The sequence below is a fragment of the Marmota marmota genome, unplaced genomic scaffold (genome assembly GCF_001458135.2).
Source record: "Marmota marmota marmota unplaced genomic scaffold, marMar, whole genome shotgun sequence".
Lineage (NCBI taxonomy): Eukaryota > Metazoa > Chordata > Mammalia > Rodentia > Sciuridae > Marmota > Marmota marmota.
Genome location: NW_025999900.1, coordinates 10,042,877 through 10,058,102, shown reverse-complemented (window position 1 = coordinate 10,058,102; position 15,226 = coordinate 10,042,877).

Below are 15,226 nucleotides of genomic sequence, written 5' to 3'. Positions count from 1 at the left end.
TGGGATAGCTGGGTTAAATGGTGGTTCCATTATAAGTTTTCTGATTATGTTTCTTAATTCACAAGTTTTTCTAGGTAGTCAGTTAACAAAGTGTTAGTGTCTATAAAATGTCTAAAATATAATATCCATTGCTTCTAGGATTTTTTCTTCAACAAGAAAGAGATGGCTAGTTCTGTTTACTATACTTGTCTAAGATCTTGGTTTTTACAGACATCTGATTAATTTACAAAGCTAAAGTTCTGAAACATCAACCACTAAATATAAAATCAAGTACTCTTTACTTATTAAGTTCCATAAGGTAATATATTTAAACATTATGTGTGTTTTCATAAATTGGTAAATGGAAAAAAAAGTTTAATATTGCTTTGTGTCTGTGTCTTTGCTGAAACAAGGTTACTAAGAGTTAAGATTCTATCAGGTGTAATTTATATACAAAGAGTATAAGAAGTTTCAGTTGGGTTTCAATATAGTACCATAGTACCATAAAAACATGAAAGTATTTCATCTTATTAAAGTGGAGTAATTTGTCTAAATTCAGAAATTTTATAAGGGTTGTTTCAGAATGTGAATTTATTAAAAGGGTTAATGGCTAGAAAAGAGATATAAGAAGATTCAAGATGTGGAAATATATTTTAATATGGAAGGTTGAAGGAAAAAGAAATGTTTCTAGATGAGATAATCTTTCTGTGGTAAAATAAAAAGTTGTAGAATGTCTAAGTAAGTTGCAGAAGGCTTATAGAGGGTAAATTTCAAAAAGTTTGTGTATAATTAAATTGGTTACATATAATTAGCATAATCAGTTAAATCATTCAAGGTTTTCCCCTAAGGTCAAATATTAATGTACTGATATAATCCAAAGTTTAATCCTCTATGGGGTGCAGTAACAGATTTCTAAAAACATTAATCTTCTCTTGTATATCAAGATAACTTCTTGTGTCTGTTAAATTTTATTCTTTGGAGAAACTGGTCTTAAAGGAATTAGGGTTTACACTTCTCTGGTTAAACAACAACTGTTATTTTAAGAGTATTTCACTATGTTATAGATTACAAACTTTTCTTTGAAAGCTAAGCATGGTTAATATGTGAACATCAGTGTAATTATGGTGCTGTTACTGGCCTCTTTTTATACTAAATGTATTTGTATCTTTCAGGTATTCAAGTCTTTAAGGTATAAGATTCAAAAGGATATTTTACCAAGTTCTTAAAATTAATGTTTAAAGTAAAGGTTTGGGATTATAAAATTATATTTCTTAGTTAACAGCTATTATGCAAACTGAAAATGTTTTTACTATTGTTAATTTCATTTTGTATTTTCCTTGTAACTTTAACTGTTATCTGTTAGTACCTTACAGAAGTATAACAACCTGAGTTAATTTGCAATAATAGATCATCATCTATAGGACAGACAGGATGTAAGGCTAACTTCCAGTACTAATACAGACTTCAATTAAATAGAAGGAATAAACAACTGTAAAGTTATATATATTAAGGTTAAAATCTAGTACTCTTACTTTAAGACTGGTGAAACTGTCTTGTTGAATGTTTAAGACCAAAACTTGGAGATTAAAGTTAAGGAAATAAACATTGATGTGTCTGCATTACTGTAATATGCTGATTTTAAGTCATTCGGATAAGAACTGAGGATGGATAGCTGGGTAAAATGGTGTTTCCATTACAAGTTTTCCGAGGAATCTCCATATTGCTTTCCATAATGGTTGCACCAATTTGCATTTCCACCAGTAATGTTTGAGTGTGTCTTTTCCTCCACTCCTCGCCAACATTTATTATTGTTTGTAATCTTGATAATTGCCATGCTGACTGGAGTGAGATGATATCTTAGAGTAATTTTGATTTGCATTTCTCTAATTGCTAAATACGTTGAACACTTTTTAATGTATTTATTGATCAATTGTTTTTCTGTAGCAGCCCAACTCACAATTGCTAAATGTTGGAACCAACATAGGTGCCTTTCAACAGATGAATGGATAAAAAAATGTGATATACACACACACACACACACACACACAATGGAATATTACTCAGCCTTAAAGAAGAATGAAATTATGGCATTTGCTGGTAAATGGTGGAGCTGGAGAATATCATGCTAATTGAAATAAACCAATCTCCAAAAAAAAAAAAACAAATGCCAAATGTTTTCTCTGATATGCAGATGCTAATTTACAATAGAGGCATGGACTAGGGAAGAATAGAGTTACTTTTGATTGGGTAGAGAGTAGTGAAGTGAGGGGAGGGGGCTTGGGGGTAGGAAGGAGAGTAGAATGAATCAGACATTATTACCCTATGTACATATATAGCTATACAACTGGTGGGATTCTACATCATGTACAACCAGAAGAATGAGAAATTATACTCCATCTATATATGATGCATCAAAGTGCATTCTGCTGCCATGCATAACTAATTAGAACAAATAAAAAAACTAATAAAAATGATTTTATCTTTAAAATAAAATAGCTAAAAATAAAATTAAATTAAAAAATAAAAGGGCCAAAAAAGAAAATAACCAATTTTTGGCTATTGCCCTCTGAGTCAGCTTGAACCAAGAGAACAACGGAACTTCTCTGAGGGCTTTGCAACTCTGGGATTAATGAGACCCTGGAGAACAGAAAGCTGATCCATGCACATGCTGCAAAAAGGAGGGTCATTGAAGAAGCATCCCTGATGCTTCCAAGGTCAAGGAAGCCACAAGACCAAGGAGACCCTGATCCATTCTGGGAGATGGCACTAAAGGAGCTAAGAAGCTGCTTTCAAGTTCCTAAGAGTGACCCTCTGAGGAAACTCAGCTGATGCTTAACAATAGATAAAAACAAGGTCAATTTGACCAGCTTGGTGTTACACACCTAGAAAACAAGTTATAACCAAAGCACAACCATACCTGGGAATTTAAAAGAAGGAGAATAATCTAACTTAAGATGTATACTTATACTTGTTAGCCTCACCAAGAATAAATAAGAGTGGAGGCTACAAAAGAGAAATTCTTAGACAGGAGTGCCAGATAACTATCAAAAGAGACTATCAGAGTCAGCAGGTTTTTAGTCAATAGTCAATTTAAGGCCTACAAATCCTAACCTCCTACACAGGTAGGCTTGATCTGTGTTTGCTAATATGATTATCTAGCCCTAAGTGCTAAAAATAGGATCTCTACTAAACACAGAGGTTATGCCAATAAAAAGATATTTTATAAAAATCAGATAGCATTATATATCTTAACTACATCTTATAAGGGCATCTATGACATTACAAAAACTAAGTTCTATGCTTACATTCCTGACAACTCTGACAATGTAAAAGATTTACATTCCCAAATAAATGCCTTATTCTCACTGGCCTTGTTATGGGAACAGCTTCTTAGCTCTTGCACCTCCTGGTGAGAGAGTATTGTGATGTTCCAGATAGTACAACATTTATTTTGTATTAATCTCATTCTAGTGCTCATGTCTTTTTTTTCTCTCTTAGAAGCACCCACCTCTCAGATGACTTTACAGCCTGTTCTTTCTCAACCAGACTTTTGCCACAGACCCCTTGACTGACCCAAAACATTCCTAAACGTGAAACCCAAAATGCTTGCCCCAGGTTGCTCGCTCTCAGCTCAAAGCAGCCAGGGCAGTCATCATCCAATTTCCCTTATAGCAGTAAGGGTTCCATTCTCAGAGGGGATATTGAGGCCAGGGGGGCAAAAAGGACATTCAGTGTAGGTAAGGTATGATTGGGTCAGATTGGGGAAGATGGGAACTTCTTTTTGAAGTTTGAAGGGAAAAGAAATAAAACGCTAATACCTTCAGAGCCCTTCGCCTCCTCTCCTGTTGCCAAGGTTACCTGTCTTCAGGGAATTGTTCCTCCCTAGAAGGAGTTGTTAATGAATGAATGACCCCCTGGGCCATTCCCTTCCTGGTCACTAGTGACAAAGGCAGGATGGGGGAGGAGAGAGCATGAGAACAAAGGAAATCTAAAATGTATGAAAGGGCCAGGACACCTCCACTTCCTCAGACACCCAGCTCTGGGACTCCTTCTCTTTGGAGAAGTCTATATCTCTTCTGTCCTTTAAATGAAGCTTGCTTTCTATGCTTGCCTGGCATTCCTCAGGTGTTCAGTCTTCACATTGGGGAAATGGAACTCGGCCCTGATTCTTATCACCAGTATCACAGCCACAGGAGGCACTTTGAGAATGAGCAATTCAAGGATTCTTTTAAAAGCCTGTTTAAATCATTTCTGATGTAATCCAGGCTGGGTAGGGGTCAAAAGAAGCTAGAAAGACAATCATTAATGAATGGGGTAAGAAAAGGGAGGCCCAGTCAAGGTGAGGAAAGATTTAGTAAGAATGAGAAAGCTCTAGGGTGAGAAGTAAGGAAGGGTTAGATCAGAAGGAGGAATTTTCCAGACTGAGGTCTTGGCAAGGGAGTCGTTCCCAGGGCTGAGCATACCAATAATTACTTGTGGGTTGGTTATTTCCTAGATACTCACTATCTGGAAGAAAATTTAGTGGCTCTGAGCTGAGGCATGGGGGCCTCTCAATTTCAATTTCCTCTTTTGAAAATTGAGAATAACCAGCCTTTAATAACTATTATCCTACATTAAAAAAAAACCAGAAATATTAAATGCTCAGGAATTCAAAAGATCTTTGGGGATTGGGAAATTTTGTCTAAAAATTTTAGATTCAAAAGCCACTGGAGAGCCTATTATGGCAAATATTTCAACATCCCTTGAGCCTTTGAGCCTCGTTCCTTCATGCTCTTGCCCGTGATGCCCAGCACCTCTCTCTTCTGGTTGAGGTCTGCATCTGGGGTGTGTTGCAGAAAACAGTCACTCCCCTTGAGTAGCCCCACCTCGTCTCCCCTCAGCCATGACGTTTATTTTCCTTGGTGAGCTAGCTACCCACCACCTCTGCAGAGTGGTGACTGTCATTAGCAGCGCTGTGGCTTGGCTGTTTTCGGTGCCAGCTGTGCTGGAATCTGCCCTCCTTTTCCATAGACACGCCGGCTGGCTTGGGGCTTCACCAGATTGCAGCAGGCTTTGTGGGCTTCTGTCAGCAGTTCTTTCCTTTTGCCTTCTTGGTCTCAGTTGTTTCTAGAAGGAGCAGAACTTGTCACTTAATCATCACTGGCTGAGATGCAGGAAGTCAGAACAACTCTTAACCTTTCCCTGCCAATTTGTGACTTCTCCTTTACCCTTCAGAACCCTGATGGTATCTTCAGGGAGAAAATCCATAGGAAGAGATTGATCTAGCAGGAGGTTGGGATGGACTTAATTCTTCCATGTCTGATCTCGCTGACCATTTGGAGGTGTGGAGGGGTCCATTAACTGTGCCATGTCATTGGGACTTGCTTTGGCATCCATGTACGATGATGAATGCAGGAAAAGCAATGATGGGATTACATTAACTCTCCAAAAAGTGCTTATTTTAAAAAATAGATTGGAAAATAGTGTGAAAAAAGGATGGAACATTTTGATGCAGAAAGAAAGGTGGTGGAAGGTAGTAGAGAACCATAGCGAAAGACCAAGCAAATGGGTTGCCTCAGCTCTCCAGTGTCCCTGGACTGCACTCCTGGCTCTGCCCTGGGTTTTCCATTCTTGCTGACATTTCCAACTCATGAATCAAGGGGGTGTATTTGAAGAGGCTTTTGTTCAAACATGAGCAGCTGGGAGCCCCTCTGGGTGAAGGAGGACTTGCAGGTGCTGGAGGTGGGCAGGATGTGAGTTGAACAGCAAGGAAAGATGATATTGGAGAGGGTGGCCACTGCTTGTGAATTTCAGAATTTCTCCATTTTAAAAGAAACTTTGGGGTTTTGGCTTGTGAAGGATGGTTCAATGAGTCACTTCTGCTGAGCTGGAGTGGAAAATTGCTAGTTTTTGTTCCCTTATGATTTCAAAAAAGTCTGTAGGTGTGCCACCATAGATCTTATTTATTCCCTTTGCACTCTGCCTTTCAACAGCTCAACAATTAGCAAAACTTCCTCATTCTGCTCCAGGTGGATCAAATTCTTTTTCTGTCTTTGGACTCCACAATTTTCTTGAGAACTCTCTGGGCGGGGAAGCTCTGTTTTGCTCCAAATTCTGTCCTTGTGACAGGATTCCTTAAATCTTATGACCAATCTCTGACCAGATTTATGTTTTCAAATAAGCAATGGCTTCACTTTTGTACATGGTCTAACACTTGATGTGGGTGTTTATCTTAAGGACTTTCTTTGTGGAGCTCTTTAGGGACTGTCCTTAATTGCTCAATGCCATAGTCTGTGGCAGTGACTATGTTGTTGGTATTGTGTTAATTTCCAGACAACCATGATTTTATTTAATTTTGACAACCCTGAGAAGTAGTTATTATTATTGTTGTTGGTGGTGGTGGTTGCTGGAGGAATACAAGGAGCTTCACAAAAATTAGGTAAGATAACCCAGAATCATAAAGTTGGTAAGTGGCCAAGTGAGGATTTGAACCCAGGTCTGTCCTATCTCAAAACCCATGTGTCTAAACAGTCTGCAAGGGATTCGGTCTGGAGTTCATACCCTTGTCACTGCCATGTTCTATGTGAATTTTTTTTTTTTTTGTGTGTGTGTGTGTGTACTTTTCTAGCAAGTGGGATCATGGTCTCTGTTGGACTTTTGAAGGGTTGTGATCCCTCATAGGTTAGAAATACTGCACTAAACCATTAGAGTCAGTGCATCAGTGGGGTTGCTTTTGGTTACAAACTAATAATACCCAACTCAGATTGGCCACTTGTCATTGCTCTTATTGAGTTCAATCAGGATTCCTGCTTCCTTGCTCTGTAACACTCCTGGCTTTGCCCTCCTTTGATACTGCTTTTTGTCCTCAGGTTTCCCTCACTGATAGGACCATGCTTGCAACAGTTCTAGTTCGATGTCTGCTTGCCACATGTTCAGAAGGAGGATGTTTCTCTCTGAGTGAGGATTTGACGGGTTCTGCCAACAGAACCTGTAGGCTACTTTCTGACTGGACTAACTAAGGTCAAGTGCGCTATCCTGACCAGTCCGTGGGGCTGAGGGATGCCATGCATTTATTAGGAGGCAGACAGCTGGAAGAATACAGTGTGGGTGGAATGCTGTGAGCACATCAAGACTATGTCTCCATTACTTTCAAAAATGAAGAAACTAAAGCTCAGAGATCCCAATAACTAATCCTGGCTTGCTCAGCAAGTCAGTGAGGGAGACAAGATTCTTGTACCTAATTCTGAAACCCTTGCTCTCATTTGAAAACCTATAATATTAAAGAGGGTAAGACTATAATGGGCCTTAGGTCACTCAAGACCCACCACTGGGACTAGGAAAAGTCTTACCCAAAACAAAATGGCTGTTTCATAAGTCAGGGAGGGGTGAAATGAATGATGGGAACCAGCTCACAATACCCAAGTATTCTTCACCAAGGGACGAGCTTAGAACAAACTCCTTATCTTAATGGGACAAGATGAAGGCAAATTCAGCCCCTGGTAGTAAGTTGTTTTTTTTTTTTTTTTTTTTTTTTGGCATTTCATTGTTCTCTTTGATTTGAGGAGTTTAATATGCTGCTGTCTCCCCATCCCCAATCAGAGTCTATTTAGTGAGGCAGGATGCCCCTACCAAGTAACAGATTTCCTTTGAGATGCAGTTCTAATTAGAATCTCTGCCTCTGAGAAACACTTGTGTGGCCTGAGTTAAAGACTTCTTTAGTATATTTTCAACTTGTTTAAGAGTATATCGTCTCAGACTGAAAGGGTGGATGGGGTAGAGGAAGAGCATTTGAAAATGAGAATGTGAAGGAAGACAGAAGTCTTTTTGTGAGAAACTAAGCAGAGTGATGACTGCATGTGTCTGAAAATATAATTATCCTCTTTTGTTTGCTTGATAGAGTTTTGATAGATAGAATCTTGACAGCTCTGTTATGAAATGTTAAAATGTAATTTAGGTTAAAAAATCTTAATTATCTTAAATTATAGTCTGAAGTCATGTTCTAGGCTTTGATCCTTTTCTGTGTGGGACACAGCAGGGGCTGCAGGTGCAGCTAATCCAGCTGCTTTGTTTGCATAAAAGAATGGGGAAAAAAAAGGTTGATTGACTCACTGGACACCCCTGTGGTATATATGTATGCACCAAGGGACACTAGCAGGATTTACCTCCTACCCAGAAATTCCTAGATGAGGCTTTTAAATTTAGAGCAGAGGGGCATTGTGGGTATTTTCATTCATTCGAGAATAAAGCCCAAACTCCTTAGAGCAATATTCAGGCTCGTAAGGACCTGTTCTTAAACTGCTCTCTTGGTCTCAGGGAGATGGATGGTGCAGAGAGGAGAAAGTGAGTTTTAGAGTCCGGGAAAAGACTTACTTTCCCTGCTGACCAGCTGAGCAAGTCAGGATTTGCTATTTTAGATCTCTGAGCTTTAGTTTTTTCAGTTCACTAGAAAAGCGATGAAGATATACCATCTTGGTGTGTTCCCATCATTTCATCTCTTCTCTGAACACTTCCAGCTATCTGCCTCTTTTCTGTTACTCAGACCCTTCCATATATTCTGCTCTGTTTATTTCTCATGGCCTCTCCCTCTCTCCCATTCACGCTGGAGAGACTGAATGCTCATTGGAGACCCAAGCTGCATGTCTTTCCCTTCCCTCTTCATTTCCCCATCCTAGGAGACTGGTAACAAGGTTTAAGTGCTGGGTACAACTTGCTAAAATGAATGTTTCCCCAACATTTTCATCATGCATTTGGCCTTCTTAGCAAATGTCAGTAGAAAGATAAAAAATACTTCAGTGAGTCAGAAGGAGAGAGGGTTGGTGCAGTGAGTCATAGATCTGTACAGTGAGTGAGGTGCTCTGAGTTCAAATCCTGACTAGCTGATGACTTTGGGCAAGTCACCATTTTGTGCCTCAGTCAGATGGGCAATGAGGAAATGGATCTGGATGGAGACAAGTCTCATTACAAACCCTAGGCTTCACTGCCAACCTGCTGACTCCTCCACTCATGATGTCTGTGCCCCAGTGGTACAGTACGACCCTGAGTCCATACTCTCCTAAAGGTTGGCCCTTCCCATTGGGGAGCTCCTTCAAGTATATTGGATGGTGATAAAAGTTAATGGAGTTTTGGACTTGAATCCCTATTTCTTCCTGTTTCAAAGAGGGGATCATGATTTAAAAGAGGTTTAGTGAAGTTTCACAATTCAGAAAGATGACTCCTCTAAGCTTGGGGTGAGTTGAAAGAGAATTCAACACATGCCAATCCGCTTGATGCAGTGTCATTGCTTAGGGCCTACAAGGGTTCAGTATGAAAAAGATGAAAGGTCCAAGGTGCAAGGAAGGCATGCATTTCCTTCCTTCTGCCAATGGGTGTCCTTACTCCCAATCTTTCCAGAGACTCTTCCCATCTTCCACCCAGCCCCTGGCTCAAAATCCCTGCACACCTGCAAGAAAGCAAGAACCAATTTTACCATAAACACATTGCACATGCTTCTTGTAATTCCAGGGTAGAATCAAGCTCCACAGAGGGAAAGAGAAAACAGTGAATTTTATTTTTCTTCAAACACCTTGAACTCCACTGGCTAGTCTCAGAGGAAACACCAACAGTGCTCTAGGGTATCTTGGGGCCAGGAAGCTCCCTAGAGCATTCACTGCCTCAGGGGAAATCTCCAGAGAAAATTTCCCTCATTTGATTCAAGTGCTTCTGGAAGTAGAGATTCTAAACCATGCTCAGAAGATGGTGGTTATAAGGTTCTCTCTCTTTGGAGCCTGTTTTTAATATCTCTGAGGGAAAGTGTATTTGGAAGACAGAAAGAAACTTTTCTTTTTTAATTAGTAGTTGTTTACTCTACAAAGTTCTCATGTAGAAGAAGGATAGCTGTTAATAAGGCTGCAGAAATTATTGTGGGAACCATCTGGCCTCAGGCCTCTGTACAATATGCTAAGACACAGGATCATTTTACTTGCTTGCCCGCTGACGTTCCCTACTGGGTTCTGTTTGGCCTCTTAGAAAGGTCTCCCTGTTTTCTTCCTTTTGACATGTAGGGCTATAAATTCAAGAGCTTGCTGAGATGTCAGCCAAATGTGAAGCCAGACACTGTGTAGTGCTGCCTGCCTTGTCTTCCAGATCTGAAGCCTTTAAAATAATCAGACATATAAGTACTTGAAAGGCCAAACAAGGAAAACTGAGCTGAAGAAAGACTGCAACAAGACGTGACAAGCCTCCTACAAATTATTCATAATTCCATTCTGATTCATAGCAGAAGTTAAAATAGCTTGCAAGCCCAGGACCTCAGCTGGTTAAGGGAGAGCACTGGTGTGTTTGTTTATTTCCTCCAATGAGGGCAGGCCAAGTGGAGACCTTGGGGAGGGAGATCCCTGCAGATAACACTGACTCTTCAAGGTCAAATGGTCTTTTGGCTGGAGCTGTCAGAGATTTGGTAACCAGGATTGGACTATAACCAAGGAAGAGGCTGAGGAAAATCTTAACCATCAGTTTCCTGGATACTTTCTGGGGGTGGTGGCCTTTTCTGTGCCACCCTTCAACCCACCTATTACAGATTGTTTCTGGGAAATGAGGTTCCCATAGCCTAGTTTTTGGTCAGTAGAATTGATGAATTATTATCTACTTCCAAATTACTTAGAACACTTATTAAAATGCACATTTAAAGTTCTACCCCAGACCACTAAATCAGAAACTTATCAGTACATCTGGGAAATCTGTTCTTCTAGAAAATACTCCTATCTCTTTGTATTAAATGTTGAAATCCACTGCTGTAGCCTAATAGGCAAATACTTTCCTGGGATCTAGCATAATCTAAATGTTTCTTTCAGTAATAGAAGGATCTATTATGATCCAGATTGGATGTAGATGGGCAAGAATTCGACGTATACAGACAGACTTATGCACGGGTTCCAAAAATGAATTAACAAGTGCTTACCAAGCACCTCTGTCAGAGAAGAGAAGCTCAGTAATGCTGGTTGTGCATGTTAACTTGTGATGCCACAAGTAAGAAATGCTCAGGCCATGTGGCAGGTACTTGGTCTCAAAGGACTTTCACTCTATGCCAATTTCTGAATCCTGTGAGGTAACTTATAATTAAGTACTGAATTACCTAAGGTGAAAGTTAAATATTAGGTAAAAAACTAAGGCCTGGAACAGGCAGGGAAGCTTCCTGGAGGAGATGGGATATAAGACGGATTGTGAAGGGCAGGTGGATTGGGGGTCTTAAGAAAGAAAAGATGTTCTCAGCAAGGGGATCATGATGTCTGGAGGTCTAGAGGTAGAGTGGGGCTTGGAGCCTCATAGCACAGTAAGAACACCACGGTGGCTAGAGCAAAGGGGTGCACTGGAGGTGGGTAGGATGGGCTGGATCATGAAGAATTTTAGAAGCTATGTAAAGGAATTTAAACAAGAAAAGGGAACAACTGAAGTTGTTGAAAGCTGTTGAAATCAGGAACCACATTATTGCATGGTCCCAGCAAGACCAGAATGGTGATTAAATCTTTGGGCACCCAGAGCTAAGTGCCATTTACATGCTAAGCAGAGAAAGCAGTGAGAAATCAGATAATCTGCAGAGATTCAGCATAGAACCTGCAGCCTAGAGAGATGGGGGGAGATGGGAAAATAGAGGACAGACAGTCCCAGGTCTGTGAAGCCCTGGCTAGCAGGGAAATTGGGCACCAAATTCAGTCCATGATGGCTTGAGCCAGATATGGAGTTGAGTCGAGGTCATCCATGGTGGAGAGGGCCAGGACTTCACAAGCAGGGCAAGAGGCCAAAGAAGACATTGAAGTTAGCAAGTAAAGAAGTCTTGGCACTGCAGAGTCTGTGGAATTAGTCTGATTATCCATGGTGAAACGAGGCTCATGGGATATGCTCTTTGGAAATTCCAACAAAAAGCCAGTGCTGGGCCTTAAAGGGCCATCTCTCTTTGTACAACAAGGACTGGAAATACATTCCACCCATCAGGGGGGTTAGAGTCAGAATTGACTATAGCTTTCTTTCACATGGTGTGCTGGCAGGGTCATTCCACAGTCTGCTTAGAGCTGCGGTGGAAAAGACAGTAGGCTCTAGGTGTGTTACTGTCAACTTCTAGGATGTCATGATGCTTCTCTTTCTGGTGATTGCTCATCAATCAGCAAATCTGTATGTTGGGGAAATCCATGTCATGAAGGAGAGAATGTTCAGATAATAAGGGGAGGTTTTAGGTCAGAACACAGGGATGTTAAAGGGATTGTCTCCTGGGCCAATTCCAATTATTTGATGGTTAGTTTCTTGGAGTGCTGGGTCCAAACTGGGTTCCTCAGGAAAGAATGTCCTGATTGATTAATGGTGTGTGCCATGACATAGGAGGGGTGAGTGAACAGTGGCACCAGCACTACTTATTTGCCATGTCTGATTCAGTTCCAACCTCCTGGCCTCATATGGGAGGAAACTGAAGCCCATAGATATTGTGTTACTCAAGCCCACAGAACTCAAGAGGCCATCTAGGGCTGGAGCTGAGGTCTCCTGACTCCGGGTCCAGTGTTTTTTCCTTTGGATCTTGCAACCTTCCTACCCTCCCACTCACCATGGAGCTGTCGCACTGACTTCATTTTCCCAGTCCCGCCCTTGGCTTCTGTTAGATTTTGCATTAGGAACTTGGCCACAGAACTAATTTGCACAATGGCTAAACTTGTTTCACATGTGATGAGGACTCTTGGGGTTGGATTCTAGGAAGAGGAATGGCAGATTGATTGAGAATTCCCAGGTGCTGGAAAATGTAACTACATAGGGGGATGGCAAGAGCTGACAAAGCGTGGGGAGGAGGATTAATGAGGGAAGATAGCATGAGTGAGGCAGGAGTAGATTGTCACTACTTTTACAGAATTAAAGATGCAAAATTGAAGTTGGAGGTTGTGAGCTACTCAAATAGGGGGCATTGGAAGGAAGGAAGCTGATATTTATAGAGCAATGCTCAGTATGGGAAAGATGATGTGGGGTCTTGGGAAGCTTGTGGGCAATGGGGACACTTAAAACCTGGCTGTGCTGACGTGAAGTAGACATACATTCAATGTTAACCCAAATGACCAGCTGTGCTTTCAGCATGTCGTCTTCACAGCCACCCTAGGAGTGATGATCAGCACAATCTGTACAGAAGTAGGAAGTGACTTGGGTCTCAGAATGGTTAACTAACTCCTCCAGGTCTACAAGTGGCTGATCACAGTAATAGGTCCCAAATCCCATTCTCTTTTCCCTGGTAGTGAGAATGTGCCCTTAGGGAACCTTCTACTTAAGAGAAAGGAGTTCTCTCTCTGCTGATTACCCTGTTCGCTGGTGAAAGCCAGTTACCTTCTTGTGTGTGGGACATCAGTCTAACTTAATTCCTAATCCCTAGAGTAGAGACAGCTCTGTGTGCTGGTTTGTTCTTGGAGTGTGTGCATGTTGAAGAGCTGACTTCATAACTAAGGAGTATGTTTTTAACGTTTGTTAGCTGCATTTGTAACATATATTATTGAACCTCGTCTCTCTTCCCTCCTGTTTTTGCTTTTTCAAAAAATGGTGATTAACCATTTATTTGGAGAAATGTGTAGCCTGCTGAGTCCAAATCACCCTCAAGTTCCTTTGGTATTTTTGAGATATAAAATGTTGTTATTTGAGTCTGTTCGAAGAGGCTCCCAGCACATGCCCAGGCAGGGCCTCAGGGTGGGCAGAGCTCAGCTTGGCTACTGGCTCCACCAGGCTAATCACAGGGTAACGTGGCTCCTCCTCACTACAAGCTCCAGAAATTCAGCCTACATTTCTGGGGCATGGCTATAAACCACCAACCCTGGGCTGCCAAGCAGGAGCTGTGCCCTCAGGGACCATCTGCAGGGGTGGTGTGGCCACTTATGGGCATTAAAAGCAAGCCAACTGGTTTAAACTATCTTTTGCTGCCAGCGTTGGCTGTTGGCAGGGAATCCAGAATCTAGAGGCCACTGGGGAAGTTATCCTGCAGCCTCTCTTCAGTCTCACAAAGACCCTGTGTCTAATTTAACTTAGTGCGATGGTCTCACAACTGCACCAAGAGCTGTGAAGAGGCCATCGATCTCCTTTAACACATGAGAACCAGGACACAAGACTTAATACATGGCCTGCCCAGGGTTACATCGAATTCCTAGCATTTTAAAATGGAAAGCCAGCTTCTCCATTTCTATAGACATGATTGTTTAAATGAATACAAGCAGTCGGATACTGTTTTTATTACAGTGATCCTTTCTGAGAGAGATCATTATAATGCAAGTGAAAAAGAAAAAGAAAAAAAAATATTAATAGTTTCCCGCTTTTCGTTTTGGAGGGGAAGAGAACAAAATGATGCCAACCAAAAATACTTAACTACATGATATTTCAACAGTTTCTACTGTTTTGCTTTAAAGTCTTTGCATATGCTACAGATTTATATTTTTAAAATCCTGTATTCAAAAGTCTTTGCAGTTATGATTTCTAAAACTTTACACATTATTGAAAAATAAACTCATAGTGGTAAACTTAGAAATCACTATAAAAATAGAAAGCAAATGCTATCCTACAATAAAAATTCAGAAATAACTATTTACATTCTATATTTCTTAGTCTTTTTTTTTTACTGAATGCCTACATATATTACTTAACAAAATTAAAGTTTTGCCATGTACACTCTAGAGACCTAATTTTTCCCACTAATACCGCATTACCCTATTTGTGGAATATTAAGATTTCAATGCATTATTATTTTTAATTGACAAACAAAAATTATATATATTTACAGTATACAGTGTGGTGCTTTGATATATGCATACATCGTAGAATGCTTAAGTGAAGGTAATTAACACATCCATCACCTCACATCTCCTTCCTCAGAGAGAAAATAGAAGCCACAGAACAGGTAATTGTTCAGTTTCCTGATGCTGTATCTACAAACATACCTACCTTTTTCCATTTTCACACATTTTGCTCCCTTCCTATAGTGAAGTGAAACATTTCTCCTCCTTACCAAGGCCTAGCCATTCCTATCCGGGGCTATCTCCCTGACTTCCTTGTCAAGGAATTCATGACTTCAACTTGGCCTCCTCTTTTTGGTATCTTTGAACATTCCCCTTCATTGGGCCTTTCTCAGAATATAAATAAAAATTTCTTAAATGTAATAAATCTCTTTCATGACACAGTGTCTTCTCCTGATCTCTGGTCTCCTTCCATTGGCCACTTTTTAAAGAAATGTTTGCTTTTTAATTGACACATAGCGATTGTACATTTTTATGGGTTACTATGTGAT